Source organism: Tachyglossus aculeatus, chromosome 1 (genome assembly GCF_015852505.1).
Source record: "Tachyglossus aculeatus isolate mTacAcu1 chromosome 1, mTacAcu1.pri, whole genome shotgun sequence".
NCBI lineage: Eukaryota > Metazoa > Chordata > Mammalia > Monotremata > Tachyglossidae > Tachyglossus > Tachyglossus aculeatus.
The window spans coordinates 92,903,700-92,920,931 of record NC_052066.1 but is presented as its reverse complement, the minus strand read 5'-3'; the positions used below and the strand labels follow the sequence as shown (position 1 = coordinate 92,920,931).

At 44.2% G+C, this 17,232-nt stretch overlaps 1 non-coding gene across 1 annotated transcript; it reads left to right on the top strand.

Moving 5' to 3' along the window:
• Nucleotides 1-10,695: 10,695 nt before the first annotated feature.
• LOC119937220 lies at nucleotides 10,696-10,833 on the top strand. The gene has a single exon (XR_005453950.1). It is a non-coding gene; the product is annotated as a small nucleolar RNA SNORA7 (small nucleolar RNA).
• The last annotated feature ends 6,399 nt before the right edge of the window (nucleotides 10,834-17,232 follow it).

The window sequence follows — 17,232 nt, the reverse complement described above, 5'->3', positions numbered from 1 at the left end:
AGCCAGGTCAAGACTTTCAGTGTAAGCAAGGGGTTACATCATGGTGATGAAATAATAATTTTGCCTCTTTCCTGTCACTGCAATGTTACCTCACAACCAGCTAGTTGGAAAAGCTGTGGTTTATTTTTGCTTGATTCCTGTGAAATTCAGTCATGCAGTATCCACCTCCAACTCTCTGAACATTCAGATGAGATACGATACCTTTTGTTCTCCCCGAACACATCACAGTTTAAAACCCACTTGGAACAAGTCGAACAAGATTATTCAAGCCATCTCAGATGGCAGGATATTTCTAAAGACATCATCTCGGGGTCATGTCTTTCCCTGCCAATATTTTGTTACTTAAAACCAACGAGGCAACTGGTTCCCTCGGCCACCTGTGTGGTTCAATACGAATCGAGGCTGCCGAGTTGATTCATTCAATCGTATTTATTAAGCGCTTACTGTGTGCAGAGCACTGTACTAAGCGCTTGGGAAGTACAAGTTGGCAACATATGGAGACGGTCCCTACCCAACAGTGGGCTCACAGTCTAGAAGGGGGAGACAGAGAACAGAACAAAACATATTAACAGAATAAAATAAATAGAATAAATATGTACAAATAAAATGGAGTAATAAATACGTACAAACATATATACAGGTGCTGTTGGGAGGGGAAGGAGGTTAGGCGGGGGGATGGGGAGGGGGAGGAGGGGGAGAGGAAGGGGGGGGCTCAGTCTGGGAAGGTCTCCTGGAGGAGGTGAGCTCTCAGTAGGGCTTTGAAGGGAGGAAGAGAGCTAGCTTGGCAGATGTTGATGTTATTGAGAGCACTTACTGCTTGCAGAGCACTTTACTAAGCACTTGGGAGATTACAATACAGCAATAAACAGGCCTATTTTCTGCCTACAACAAGTTTAAAGTCTAGAGGAGGAAGCATACAGTGTAGAGGAGGGAGCTTACAGTCTATAAAGATGTCCTTCCAATATCTGGCTGGAGTCTTCCTTCATGCCAGGCTTAGTCTAGATCAAATGTAGAGTACTTCTCCTGAGACCAGCCATTTCCTCAGCCAGTCGCCACCCAAAAGGTTTCCTAGTCTCTGGATCTGCCTGGGATGTTTCATTAGAGAAACATTGTTTCTGAAGCTTTAAGCAGTGATTAACAAAGACACAAGTACATGAACATTGCAAAGAATTGTCTGGGAGTCAGAGGACCTGGGTTCTTGTCCCAGCTCTGCCACGTACCTGCTGTGTGACCTTGGACAAGTTGTTTAACTTCTCTGTGCCTAAATTCCCTCATCTGCAACATGGGGATTCAATACCTGTTTTCTTTCCTATGTAGACTGTGAGCCCCATGGAGGAACCTAATAATCTTGTACCTACCCCAACATTTGCTACACTGCTTGGCACATAGTAAGCACTTAACAAAACCACAATTATTCCTCTAGATTGCAAGCTCACTGAGGGCAGGGAATGTGTCTAGAAGCAGCATGGTTAGTGGAAAGAGCCCGGGTTTAGCAGTCAGAGGTCAAGGGTTCTAAGCCCGGCTCCCACCACTTACTAGCTGTATGACTTCGGGCAAGTCACTTAACTTCTCTGTGCCTCAGTTACCTCATCTGTAAACTGGGGATTAAGACTGTGAGCCCTACCTGGGACAACTTGATAACCTTGTATCTACCCCAGTGTTTAGAACAGTGCTTGGTACATAGTAAGCGCTTAACAAATACTATCATTATTATTACTCTTCCAAGCACTCAGTACAGTGTTCTGCATACAGTAAGCACTCAATAATGAAATGGATTGATTTATGGTATGGCCATGTAGGAGGTAGTGGGACACAATGGAATGTCCAAGGGACTTGGAAGTCAAAGGACCTAGTTTTGGTCCAATTTTTTCCATTTCCCTGCTAAGTGATAATGGGGCAGTCACTTAACTCTCTGGGCCTTGATTTCCTCATCTATGAATTAGGAATAAGGTACCTGCTCTCCCTACCTCTTAGAGAGTGACCCAGGTAGGAAAAGGTTTGAGTCTGATCTGATTATATTGTATCTACTTCAGCACATACAACAAGGTTTGGTCCCTATGAACATTTGATAAATACCCTTCATTGAGCACTCTTTGGATGCAGGGCACTGTACTATTTATTTGGAAGACCGCAATGCAATAGAACTGGTAGACATGCACCCTGCCCTTATAATCATACGATCTACTATTATTAAGTAAGCTCACGTAAGAGTTGTCACATATCTGTGCATGAAGGAGTACAAAATTAAATTACCATAATTAACAAATCACTACAGAACATTTAATCAATCAATCATTTTTCTTGAGTGCTTACCACATGCAAAATGCCAGAGTATTATGCCCTTTGGAAGAGTACAATGAAACAGAGTTGGTAGACCTGTTCCCTGTCTATAACAAGCTTATAATAATAATAATGATGGCATTTGTTAAGCACTTACTATGTGCAGAGCACTGTAGTCCAGAGGGGGAGACAGACATTAATATAAATGAATCGGTTATGGATATGTACATGTGCTATGGAACTGAGGGTAGGATGAATAGAGCATGCAAATAACAGTGCAAGGACAATGCAGAAGGAAGTGGGAGAAAAGGTAATGAGGGCTTAATCAGAGAAGTATTTAATTTCAGTTATTTTGAAGTTTTCTTAAATAAAAAGATATAAAATTATAGTGACGCATGTGCACGGCTATTTGAGTATCTCACCCTGCAACTAAATCAGATCAAAATGATGACTGAACTCAAAATGATGACTGAACTTGAGAGATTTCAGGACAGCTTGAAGAACATGATGAACACCCTGAATTCTTTAGCCCTTGAGGGTACATTCTAGAGATGGCAATTAATAGCTTGAGTGTATTCCTCAAATGAACAATCATTGACTCAGAATGAAGGCTTAGAAAAGACTAATGCAATCATCTGAATTTCATTCCTGTCAGAGGATGCACTTTTGAATGTCACCAGTGAAAAGTGCAGCATTATACAATGAGGAATCTTGCCTTCGGGTCAAGAATGCAAGTTAGCATTGGAAATAAATTCATGATTTTGGTTTGAAATCCCAACTTTGAGCTATAAAACAAAGGCAGCCCTATTGAAGTAAATATTTAGCGGACAAATGGAGTAATTCAGTTGGATAACTGCAGCTGTACCAGACCACCAGCTACCAGACCACCAGCTTTCTGGTTGCTCACGTTACTGTGTAAACCTGGCTCCAGTTGGGATTGGGGATGGCTGGGCTGATTCATTATCACCCGAGGTGTCACTTACAGGTTCACTGCACACACCAGGAACCTCCATCCCAAACTGCCTCGCGCCACCCCTGTGGGAACAAGAAAAGCAGCTGCCGCCACAAAACCTCAGGAAGACCTTGGAGGTGCCTGCTCTAGGATCACAGTGATGGCAGGAAACTGCAGACTGTGGATTCTGATCAATCAATTCATCATTTTTATTGAGCACCATTGAGAGATAGAAGTACAGTACTGAGCGCTTGGAAGAGCACAATACAACAGAACTGGCAGATTCATCTACTGTCATCTACCACCTCCCCGGCCCCACCTTCAACTTCTTTAACGATTTTGACCCCTTCCTCACCTTCCTTCTCTCCTTTTCCATGCCCACTCTGATCCTCGGAGACTTCAACATCTACATGGATATACCTGATGACTCCTCTGCCGCCTGCCTTCTATCTCTCCTCGACGCTGCCAACCTCTTGCTCCACCCTACCTCACCCACTCACCAACTTGGTCATACCCTCGACCTCATCAGCTCCTACCACTCCACTGTGTCCACCCTCACCAACTCTGAAATCCCTCTCTCTGATCATAATCTTCTCACCTGCCTCCTCACTCACACTCCTTTCCTCTGTAAATCCATATTACTCCCTCACAGAGATCTCTGCTCTCTTGACACCATCCATCTTTCTGAGCGCCTCACAGCCCACCTCGCCTCCCTCTCCTCTCTACCCAGTCTTGATGATCAGATTACTGCTCTCAACTCTGCCCTTTCTATTCAGCTAGACTCACTCGCTCCCCTTTCCCTTCGCCGCTCTCGTGTCACTAACCCACAGCCCTGGATCACTGCCACTGTCCGCCTCCTTCGCTCTTATGCTCGAGCTGCCGAACGCTGCTGGAGAAAGTCTAAACACCATGGCAACCTCGTTCACTTTAAGCTTGTCCTTTCCTGCCTTAACTCAGCCCTCTCCTCTGCCAGAAAAAACTATTTCTCCTCCCTTATAGACACCCATGCTCATCATCCCCGCCAGCTTTCCATACATTCAACTCCCTTCTCAGGCCCCCGGTTCCTCCCTCTCCTCCTTCCCTCATCCCCAACGATCTGGCCTCCTACTTCATTAACAAAATTAAATCCATCAGGTCCGACCTTCCCAAAGTCACTCCCTTGACTTCTCCAACCCCCCCGCTCTCAACACTCTCTGCTACTCTCCCATCCTTCCCAGCAGTATCCTCAGAGGAGCTCTCCTCCCTCCTCTCAAGTGCTACTCCGGCCACCTGTGCTTCTGACCCCATTCCCTCTCATCTCATGAAATCTCTCCCTCCATCCCTTCTCCCCTCCTTAACTTCCATCTTCAATCACTCACTCTCCACTGGTTCCTTCCCCTCTGCCTTCAAACATGCCCATGTCTCTCCCATCCTAAAAAAACCCTCTCTTGACCCCACCTCACCTTCTAGTTATCACCCCATATCCCTCCTACCATTCCTTTCCAAACTCCTTGAATGAGTTGTCTACATGTGCTGCCTCGAATTCCTCAAAACCAACTCTCTCCTCGACCCCCTTCAGTCTGGCTTCCATCCCCTACATTCCACAGAAACTGCCCTCTCAAAGGGCGCCAGTGACCTCCTGCTTGCCAAATCCAACGGCTCATACTCTATCCTAATCCTCCTTGACCTCTCAGCTGCCTTTGACACTGTGGACCACTCCCTTCTCCTCAACACACTATCTGACCTTGGCTTCACAGACTCCGTCCTCTCCTGGTTCTGCTCTTATCTCTCCGGTCGTTCTTTCTCAGTCTCTTTTGCAGGCTCCTCCTCTCCCTCCCATCCCCTCACTGTGGGGGTTCTCCAAGGTTCAGTGCTTGGTCCCCTTCTGTTCTCAATCTACACGCACTCCCTCGGTGACCTCATTCGCTCCCACGGCTTCAACTATCATCTCTACGCTGATGACACCCAGATCTACAACTCTGCCCCTGCTCTCTCCCCCTCTCTCCACGCTCGCATCTCCTCCTGCCTTCAGGACATCTCCATCTGGATGTCTGCCCACCACCTAAAACTCACCATGTCCAAGACTGAGCTCCTTGTCTTCGCTCCCAAACCTTGCCCTCTCCCTGACTTTCCCATCTCTGTTGACGGCACTACCATCCTTCCCGTCTCACAAGCCTGCAAACTTGGTGTCATCCTCGACTCCGCTCTCTCATTCACCCCTCACATCCAAGCCGTCACCAAAACGTGCTTGTCTCAGCTCCGCAACATTGCCAAGATCCACCCTTTCCTCTCCACCCAAACCGCTACCCTGCTTGTTCAAGCTCTCATCCTATCCCGCCTGGACTACTGCATCAGACTCCTCTCTGATCTCCCATCCTCGTGTCTCTCCCCACTTCAATCCATACTTCATGCTGCTGCCCGGATTGTCTTTGTCGAGAAATGCTCTGGGCATGTTACTCCCCTCCTCAAAAATCTCCAGTGGCTACCAATCAATCTGCGCATCAGGCAGAAACTCCTCACCCTCGGCTTCAAGGCTCTCCATCACCTCGCCCCCTCCTATCTCACCTCCCTTCTCTCCTTCTACAGCCCAGCCCACACCCTCCACTCCTCTGCCACTAATCTCCTCACTGTACCTCATTCTCCCCTGTCCCGCCATCGACCCCCGACCCACGTCATCCCCCGGGTCTGGAATGCCCTCCCTCTGCCCATCCGCCAAGCTAGCTCTCTTCCTCCTTCAAGGCCCTACTGATAGCTCACCTCCTCCAGGAGGCCTTCCCAGACTGAGCCCCTTCCTTCCTCTCCCCCTCATCCCCCTCTCCATCCCCCCATCTTACCTCCTTCCCTTCCCCAGAGCACCTGTATATATGTATATATGTTTGTACATATTTATTACTCTATTTATTTATTTATTTATTTTACTTGTACATATCTATTCTATTTATTTTATTTTGTTAATATATTTGGTTTTGTTCTCTGTCTCCCCCTTCTAGACTGTGAGCCCACTGTTGGGTAGGGACTGTCTCTATATGTTGCCAACTTGTACTTCCCAAGCGCTTAGTACAGTGCTCTGCACACAGTAAGCGCTCAATAAATACGACTGATTGATTGATTCATTCCCTGGCCATACTGAGTTTACAGTTTAGAGGATGAGACACTGAGTCTCTCACCTCCCACTGCTTTCTGCATCGCCCTGACTTGCTCCCTTTGCTCTTCCTTCCCTGTCACAGCCACACAGCACTTATGTACATAGCTGTCATTTTATTTATTTGTAGAGATCTGTTTCCCCCCTTCTAGGCTGTGAGCCCATTGTTGGGTAGGGATTGTCACTGTTCACTGTTGCATTGTACTTACCAAGCACTTAGTATAGTGCTCTGTACAGAGTAAGGACTCAATAAAAATGATTGAATGAATGAACGAATGACTACTGATCTTTGTTTCTCTCTCTCTCTTTTTCTAATGGTACTTGTTAAGTGCTTACTATATACCAACCATTAGGGTAGTTAAACAATAATTGGGTTAGTCCCAGTCCCTGCTCCACATGGAACTCACAGTTTAAGTAGGAGGGAGTAGGATTTAATCCCCCTTCTTCAGACTAGGAAACTGAGGCACAGAGAAGTTAAGTGACTTTCCTTAGACTACACAGCAGACAAGTGGGAGAGTGGGGATTAGAAGCTAGGTCCTCTGACTCCCAGGCCTGGGTTTCTTCCAGAAGGCCATGCTGCTTCCTTTTATGTTGCCTTAGAGAAGCAGCATGGCTTAGTGGAAAGAGCATGGGCTTGGGAGTCAGAGGACGTGGGTTCTAATCCTGGCTCCATCACTTATCAGCTGTGTGACTTTGGGAAACTCACATAACTTCTCTGTGCCTCAGTTATCTCATCTGGAAAATGGGGATTAAGACTGTGAGCCCCACCTGACTTATAACAGTGCTTGGCCCATAGTAAGCACTTAAAATATGCCATCATTATTATTATTAGCTGTTCCATCACTAATCCCTTCTCCCCCATTTTATCATTAGACTGTCAGCCCCCCAAGGGAGAGGGAAGCAGCATGGCCTGGTGGATAGTAAGCACTTAATACCGTAATTATTATTATTATTAGAGCACAGACCCACAAGTAAGAAGGACCTGGGTTTTAATCTCGGCTCCATCACTTTTCTGCTGTGACCTTGGGCAAGTCACTTCACGTCCCTGGGCCTCAGCTACCTCATCTGCAAAATGGAGATTAAGACTGTGAGCCTTACACAGGATAGGGATTGTGTCCAACCTGATTAACTTGTACCTACCTCAGCGCCTTAGTACAGTGGCTGGCACATAGTAAGTGTTTAACAAATATGACTTTTAAAAAAAGAGAGGGACCACGTCTAATTCCCACCTGTATATTCTCCCCCAGCTCTTAGTATAGAACACTGCACAAAGTAAGTGCTTGATAAATACTATTACCACTATTACTACTAGATTCCAATGATTTAAACTTTAGATGAAAACCCTTCCTTTTTACAAGGGTCAAAAATTCCTCTGCAAATCAAGTCTAGTGTGTTGGAGTCAATATGGATGCAAATCTCTTTATGTGAGTCTGAAATAGTGGGCAGCACAAGGAATAGTATATGAAACTCTCTGCTGAACTGAGAAGCAGCATGGCCTACTGGAAAGAATATGGGCCTGGGAGTCAGAGGCCCTGGGTTCTAATCCCAGATCTGCCACTCATCTACTGTGTGACCTTGCATAAGTCACTTAACTTCTCTGTGCCGTGGTTCACCCATCTGCAAAATGGAGATTCAGTACCTGCTCTCTCTCTACTTAAATTGTGAGCCTCATGTGGGACCTGATTATCTTGTATCTACCCAGCATGGCTCAGTGGAAAGAGCATGGGCTTTGGAGTCAGAGATCATGGGTTCAAATCCCGGCTCCACCAGTTGTCAGCTGTGTGACTTTGGGCAAGTCACTTAACTTCTCTGTGCCTCAGTTACCTCATCTGTAAAATGGGGATTAAGAATGTGAGCCCCCCATGGGACAACCTGATCACCTTGTAACCTCCCCAGCACTTGGAACAGTGCTTTGCACATAGTGAGTGCTTAATAAATGTCATCATTATTATTATTACCCCAGTACTTAGTAGAGTACTTGACACATAGTGAGGGTTTAACAAATAGCACAATTATTATTACTTCAAATCTAGGCAGAATTTATTTCACTATACAACAAACATGGTCCAACAACCAACGCTCTTCTCATTTTCTTTCCTATTTCTCACTCATAGATGCTCATTTTCTCCTTTTGACATTAAAGTAGAATTATGCACGTCCACTTTTAAAACTTTAAAGAGATCAATCAGTCAGTGGTATTCATTGAGAGCTTACTCTGTGCAGAACACTGTATTACTACATGCTTGGGGGCATACACAACAGAGTTGGCATTCATTCATTCATTCATTCAATCGTTTTTATTGAGCACTTATTGTGTGCAGTGCACTCTACTAAGCACTTGGGAGAGTACAATACAACAATAGACATGTTCCCTGCCAGCTTTCAGTCGAGGTAGTTTGTTAAAAACATTTTCTCGCTCTCCTCAGATGTCTTTCCACCTACATAGAGCTAGTTGCCCTTTGAATTTGAATAATAATAATAATGATAATTGTGGTATTTGTTAAGCACTTGCTATGTGCCGGGCACTGTACTAAGAGCTGGGGTGGGTACAAGCAACACCACTGACAATGAAGTTCACCTAAGAGTAAGTGGGGTGCTCAAAAGGCCAATGATGTGGAATCTACAGTCCCAACCACATTGAGCACACAAGAAGTTTGTCCCTCATTAAGTTTTTGTCTTTTCATCTCTGCAGTACTGGCAAACTCTTTGAAGATCCCCAAACCCAGGGAAGATCATTCATACTGCTTAACGGTGCTGCTTCCAAGTTATATAGCATGAGCTCCTCTTTGCCCTTAGGGTTTTTCTAGTCTCAAATAATGATCCTGGGTTCTATTTTTATATTTCCCAAATGCTTCTGAATGCTGTGCCTCCACCCTCCTCCACTGAACCAAGAGTTCTCTCATCACCCAAGCTCGAGAAATAAAACTTGGATAGAGACCAGACCCCCAGTCTTCTCCAGTTACTCTTTCAGCCTGTCTTAGGCTGTATAATCACAGAAAGAGATTCATGGATCGAATCCACATTCCCTTTGGTGCAATCATAAACATATGTACAATTGACCTTAGAAATGAAAAGTGAAATAAGACTGACCCAGGGATGACATAAAGTTTAACTTATCAGGACTGGCCTTGCACTTGGATTTTCACCCTTTAGTCACCCCTCTCTCAGCCCCTCAGCACTTCTGTACAAATCTGAATTTTTTTTATATTAATGTCTGTCTCCCCCTTTAGCCAGTAAGCCCCCTATGGGAAAGGAACATTTCTACCAACTGTTATATTGTTCTCTCCCAGGTGTTTAGAACAATGGTCTGTACACAGTAAGCACTCCATAATTACTGTTGATTGATTCATTGTGGGGAGAAGAAGAAGATTTCTAGACTGTGAGCCCGTTGTTGGGTAGAGACCATCTCTATATGTTGCTGACTTGTACTTTCAAAGTGCTTAGTACAGTGCTGTGCACCCAGTAAGCGCTTAATAAATATGACTGACTGAATGAATGAATTTCATTTTTCCTCTTCATCAAAGAAAAATGTTGATCTTGAACTGACTTCAATATATGCTTAAATAGCAACCAATCAGTGATTTATTTTTTAAGAACAGAGTACTGTGCTAAGCACATGGGAAAGTACAGTATAGTTGGTAGACACAATCCCACTTTTTAAGGAACTTAGAGTCTAGCGGGAGAGGCAGACATTTAAATAAATTACAGGTGGGAGAAGAAACTGAGTGAAAAGGTATGCACATCTGTGCTGTGAGAGTGGGATTGAGTCCACAGGTGAGGCAGAAGGAAGGGAAATTAGGGTGGAGAGAGTGAGAACTTAGTCAGGGAAGGCTTCCTAGAAGAGCTTTGATTTTTAATAGCACTTGGAAGATGGAGAGAGTGATGATCTGCTGGGGGAGAGATTTCCAGGAAGGAGGGAGGATGTGATCAGGGAGGGTCATTGATGGGAGAGGCATGAACAAGACAGAAAATAGAGCATTACAGGAGCAAATAGTAGAGCTGGGAGGGGAGCAGGGATAAGAAAGCGGATCGAGTGCATTGAATTTGATGGAGAAGTACTTTTGCTGATACAGAGATGGATAAGCAACCACTGGAAGTACTTGAGGAGTGGGGAGATGTACACAGAGCTATATTCTAGAAATCGACATGGGCAGCAGAGTGAAATATGGACTGGAGAGGGGAGAAGCTGGAGGCGGGGAGCAGCAAGGAGACCAATTCAGGATAGGATATGGCAAGTGCTTGAAATAGTGGGGTATGAGTTTGGATTCAGAGGAAGGAGCACATTCTGGTGGTTTTGTGGAGATAGATTCAACAAGATTTAGTAACTGATAATGTGTGGCTTCACCTCTCAGGGTCACAGCTGGAGAGTTTCCAGTACTCCACCAGTCTTGACTATGGGAGGGAGAGTCAAGCAGAGACATACCCATTCCATTCCTAGGTTGGGCAGTGGCTAGTGAGTGGGAGGCAATCTGCTACAAGTAAAATTTCACCTGTGCTAGGCAGCAGTGGCATGGGAGAGAGTCGAGGGAAGAGAGTCAAGTTTACTGTGCAGAAGGAGGCAATGGTAAACCACTTCCATATTTTTATCAGGAAAACTCTATGGATACATTAGCAGAATGATTGCAGATGGAGAGCTGGGTGTTCTGGGAGAGATGTGTCCTTGGTGTTGCTATGGGGCGGACAAGACTTGATTGCATAAGACAACAACAACAAATATGTTTCTTGAAGGAGATTGATGACTCTAGAGGATGCAAGACAGAGAGGATGGCAGGATTGTCAACAGTAATGGGAAAATTGAGGGAGGACAGAGTTTGAGTGCAAAGATGAGGAATTCAGTTTTGTACTAGTTGAGTTTGAGGTGATGGCAGAACATCCAGGTAGTGATATCCTGAAGGCAGGAAGAAATATGGAATTTTAGAGAAGGCAGAAAGGTCAGGGCTGGAGAGGTATATTTGGGAGCCTGAGAAAGGCACCAAGAAGGAGTGGACAGAGAGATAGGAGGAGAACCAAGAGAGGACAGTAACAGTGAAGCCAAGTTAAGATGTTTCCAGGAGAAGGGAGAGGTGCAAAATATCAAAGACAGATAAAAATCAAAGAGAATTAGGATGAAGTAGAGTACGCTGGGTTTGGCAAGCAAGAGACTATTGGTCGCTTTGGAAAGAGCAGTTTAAGTGGAGTGGAGGGGTCAGAAAACAGATTTCAAGGGATCCAGAAGGAATTTGGAGGAATATCATACAAACTGTATTCTCTACTGTTCAGTTGAAGAGAATTGGGCATCACCCTGTTTTTTCTTCTTTATGGAAATGAATAAAGAGTAAAATAATGTTGCAATGGTTCTAGGGACCAGAGGTCCCAGAAATCATGATCTCCCTGGTGGGTTATCTGGGACCATTTAACCTCAGGGCCCTAACAATAAAAGTACACTCCACCATTCTCTTCCCCACATCTCTGCTGACGCAATGAGGAAACCATGGAGAAATACAGCTGAACACCCTAAATCCATTACAAAATCCAAACGCAAATGCCAAAACAAAGCTAGATTTTTCAGGGTGTTTTGAAAAACCCTCTTTTAATTGAAATTGAATGAAAAATGTTCTGTACCAAATTAGAATTGTTCCCAGAATATACGCATTAATAAGGCACAGCGCTGGTTGACACATGCCAAGGAAAAGATGTTTTCATTATGGAGAGAATAAAAAATTTGATTAGGGCATATTCCCTGCTCAGGTTGAGTTGGCTTTGAATTGCTCTCTGTTTGAATGTCTGTCTACTTGTTTTGTTCTGTTCTGTTGCCTGCCTCCCCCTTCTAGACTGTGAGCGCATTGTTGAGTAAGGACTGTCTCTATTTGTGGCCAAACTGTACTTTCCAAGTGCTTAGTACAGTGCTCTGCACACAGTAAGCACTCAATAAATACAATTGAATGAAAGAATTGCTACAGTGAGAAAACATAAAACATTTTCAGTTACAGTAGGTGACTTTTTTCCCCCATCTTCTATAAGGCACAGCTATACGGTCTCAAATAATAATAATAATAATAATAATAATGGCATTTGTTAAGCACTTACTATGTGTGAAGCACTGTTCTAAGCGCTAAAGGGGATACAAGGTGATCAGGTTGTCCCACGTGGGGCTCACAGTCTTAATCCTCATTTTACAGATGAGGTAACTGAGGCTCAGAGAAGTTAAGTGACTTGCCCAAAGTCACACAGCTGACAAGTGGCAGAGCTGGGATTGGAACCCACAACCTCTGACTCCCAAGCCTGTGCTATTTCCCATGAGCCAAACTGCTTCTCAAGATACCTTCTCTTCTTCACTTCACCCACATTCTTAACCTTATTAAGGACACATCTTCTCTAAGTTAACTTCTGTTTTCCCTGACTCCCTCTCCCTTCTGTATCAACTATGCGCTTGAATCTATGCAATTTGGACCCTTGGCATTCCTCCCACCCTCAGCCCCACAGCACTTAAGTAAGCAGCATGGCTCAGTGGAAAGAGCCTGGGCTTGGGAGTCAGAGGTTGTGAGTTCTAATCTCCACTCTGCTACTTGTCAGCTGTGTGATTTTGGACAAGTCACTAAACTTCTCTGTGCCTCAATTACCTCATCTGTAAAATGAGGATGAAGACTGTGAGCCCCACATGGGACAACCTGATTACCTTGTATTCCTCCCCAGTGCTTAGAACAGTGCTTGGTGCATAGTAAGCACTTAAATACGAACGTTATCATTATTATATGTAAATGTCTGTAATTCATTTATTTATATTTGTCTCTGTCTCTCCCTCTAGACTGTAAGCGCCTGTAGGAAGGGAGCATGTCTAACAACTCCACTGTATTGTCCCCTCCCAAAAAGTTACTGTTTCACATGAAGCAAAAACTCCTCACTATTGTCTTCAAAGCTCTCCATCACCTTGCCCCCTCCTACCTCACCTCCCTTCTCTCCTAAAGCCCAGCCCGCACACTCTGCTCCTCTGCTGCTAACCTCCTCACTGGGCCTCGTTCTCGCCTGTCCTGCCGTTGACCCCTGACCCACATCCTTCCCCTGGCCTGGAATGCCCTCTCTCCACACATCCACCAAACTAGCTCTCTTCCTCCCTTCAAAGCCCTACTGAGAGCACACCTCCTCCAGGAGGCTTTCCCAGGCTGAGCCCCCACCTTATCCTCTGCCCCTCCTCCCCTCCCCATCACCCCCACTCCCTCCCTCTGCCCTACCTCCTTCCCCTCCCCACAGCACTTGTGTATATTTGTACATATTTATTACTCTATTTATTTTATTAATGATTTGTATATATCAATAATTATATTTGTTTTGATGGTATTGGCACCTGTCTGCTTGTTTTGTTTTGCTGTCTGTCTACCCTTTCTAGACTGTGAGCCCGTTGTTGGGTAGGAACTGTCTCTATATGTTGCCAAATTGTTCTTTCCAAGAGCTTAGTACAGTGCTCTGTACACAGTAAGCACTCAATAAATGTGATCAAATGAATGAATGAGGCAGTTAGTTCAATGCTATGCTTACAATGAATGCTCAGCAAATACCAACAATTGATTGACTGAGTCACTCTTAAAGGTCACAAACAAAGCCTACACATCTAACCAAATGGGGATGAAGACTGTGAGCCCCTCGTGGGACAACCTGATTACCTTGTATCTACCCCAGCACTTAGAACAGTGCTTTGCACATAGTAAGTGCTTAACAAATACCAACATTATTATTATTATTATTCAGATTCCTATCTCTGCATTTTCTGCACACATCTAATCTCAATTCCTTACTTCAAGTCCTCTTTCAGGTACTTCTTTCTCTCACTATTGTTCATTCTTTCATTCATTCAATTGTATTTACTGAGAGCTTACTGTGTGCAAAGCACTGTAGTAAGAGCTTGGGAGAGTACAATATAACAACAAACAGACACGTTCCAGCCCACAACGAGCTCACGGTCTAGAGGGTGTAAGTAAATAAATAAATTACAGATATATACATATGTGCTGTGCAGGGGTAAGTAAATAAATAAATTACAGATATATACATAAATAATGTAGGGATGGGAGGGAGGATAAGTGAAGGAGAAAGTAAGATTGGCACAGTAGGGAGATGGAGAAGCAGAGAGGAGGGCTTAGTCATGGAAGGCTTCTTTGAGGTGATGTGCCTTCAAAAAGGCTTTGAACTTGGGGAGAGCAATTATACATCTGATTCAAGGAGGGAGAGTGTTCCAAGCCAGAGGTAGTATGTGGTCGAGGGGTCAGCAGTGAGATGGATGAGATTGAGGTACAGTGAGAAGTTTAGTATTATGTGTTTAAAACATTTTTTTCAAGGAAAAAAGATGAAAAAAAAGAAAAAGTTTTCTTCTTAAACTCAATACTTGAGTTTGATTCTTGTCCTGAAAACAAACTCATTTGTAAGGGAAGCAACTAGGATAAAAGGCCCCAAAGTATTCTTTTTTCAGCTTATCCCATTTTAGCAATGGGTTTCTTGCCAGCATGAAGGCAGGTAATTTCACCCTCAGTTTATTTAACTGTACCCACAATTGGTCATTTCCACCCACATTTACAATGCTAATGAATTCTGTTTTTAAACACCTTCTACAACGTGTGACTTCAAATTAAGGATGGCTTCTCACCAAATTCTGCAAGAAATGACAGGATTATTGTCACTGTCCTCCTGTATGCTTCTTCAGGGTTAGGAGCTTCACAACCTTTGACAGAAAGAGACAAGCAAAGACTTAAGCAGAGTGCTCTTCTGGTTCAGAAGTGGGGTGGTGCGTTTATGCCCCGGATCAGGGCTGCAATGTTTATTTAATCACCCTTCTGCACAATTTCCAGTATTTAAAAACCCCTCAGTAATATTGCATGAAGTTACAGTATTTAGAAAGGGTACTAGATGTAATATTAAACACAGTTAAGGCAATCGTATCAAAAGTGCATTTGTTCTCCAAATATTTTCTGCTATTTTTGCTTCATTTCTGGTCACCACACTCACTAAATTCATTTAATTCATTTAATTCTGCTATCTTGTATTTTTTTCTTCCTCCAGGGAATCTTTAAATGAATGTCCCACTGACACCTCAAGCTTAGTATGCCCAAAACAGAACTTCTCATTTTCCTTCAGCCCAGCCCCAAATTTTCACCTCCACATAACTTTCCCATCACTATGAACACCACCATTCTCCCTGGGAAACCCATTACCTTAGCATTAATAATAATAATAATAGCATTTATTAAGTGCTTACTGTGTGCAAAGCACTGTTCTAAGTACTGGGGAGGTTACAAGGTGATGAGGTTGTCCCACGGGGGGCTCAAAGTCTTAATCCCCATTTTACAGATGAGGTAACTGAGGCACAGAGAAGTTAAGTGACTTGCCCGAAGTCACACAGCTGGCAACTAGCAGAGCAGGATTTGAACCCATTACCTCTGACTCCAAAGCCTGTGCTCTTTTCACTGAGCCATGCTCATTCACTTTGAGTACTCCCTCTCTTTCAACCCGCATATTCAATCTGTAACCTGCTCTTTTTGGCTCTTCGTATGGAACATTTCCAGGTTGCACCCCTTCTTATCCAGCCAAATAACCACTATTTTCTGGTCCAAGAATTTGACTTTGGCATCAGCCTTCTGCTGACCACTCTGCCGCCATTCTCTCCCTTCTCCAAACTATACTGTGCTACTTGGGTCATAGAAGCAGCATGACTTAGTGGAAAGAGCAGGGGCTTGGGAGTCAGAGGTTGTGGGTTCTAATCTCAGCTCTGCCACTTATCAGCTGTGTGACTTTGGGCAAGTCACTTAACTTCTCTGTGTCTCAGTTATCTCATCTGTAAAATGGGGATTAATACTGTAGCTCCACGTGGGACAACCTGATTACCTTGTATCTACCCCAGGGCTTAGAACAGTGCTTGGCACATAGTAAGTGCTTAACAAATATGATAATTATTATTATCATTATTATTATTACTAAAATACCAACCTGGACCCAGTTCCTCATTCCTCCAAAATTCCCAATGGTGGCTCGTTCCAGGCGGCATCAGGCAGAAATTTTTGATCAACTGATTTAAAGCACTCAGTCCTCTCTTTTCCTTATACTTTTCCACTCTCTTCCCCACTACACCCCAGCTCGCACTCATAGTTCCCCTCAAGTTAACCTATAGACTCTGTCTTGTTCTTGTCTCTCCTGCCATTACCTTCTTCCTCATGCTACCGTCCCTGCCTGGGACTCCCTCCCACTTTACATCAGTCAGAACACTTTTCTCCCCATCTTCAAAGCCCTTATCAAATTACATTTCCTCCAATCAATCAGTGGTATTTATTGGGCACTTACTGTGTGTAGAACACTGTACTACGCCCTTGGAAGAGCACAATGCAACAGAGTCAGTAGACCCATTACCTGCCAAAAAGAAAGAGCTTACAGTCTAGAGGGGGAGGAGGAGGTCTTCCCCAGTCTATCTTTAATCTTCCCATCCTAGATTCCCCAAGATCCATTGCACCCCTTCTGTGCCACCTAAACACAGTTACTCACAACTCCCCAGATTTTGTGGGTGAATATCTTATAGACTCTTACATCTTCCTATCTGTATTTTATTTAAGGGTCTCTTTCCCTCCACTAGATTGTAAACCCCCATCCCTAAAAATAAAACCCCTTCCATGGCCCCATAGCTCCCTCCTGTTATCACCCCATCTCCCTTTTTCCATTTCTCACCAAACTTCTTGAGAGAGTTGTTCACACTCTCTGTCTCCAAATCCACTCATCATCATCATCATCAATCGTATTTATTGAGCGTTTACTATGTGCAGAGCACTGTACTAAGCGCTTGGGAAGTACAAACTGGCAACATATAGAGACAGTCCCTACCTAACAGTGGGCTCACAGTCTAAGAGGGGGAGACAGAGAACAAAAC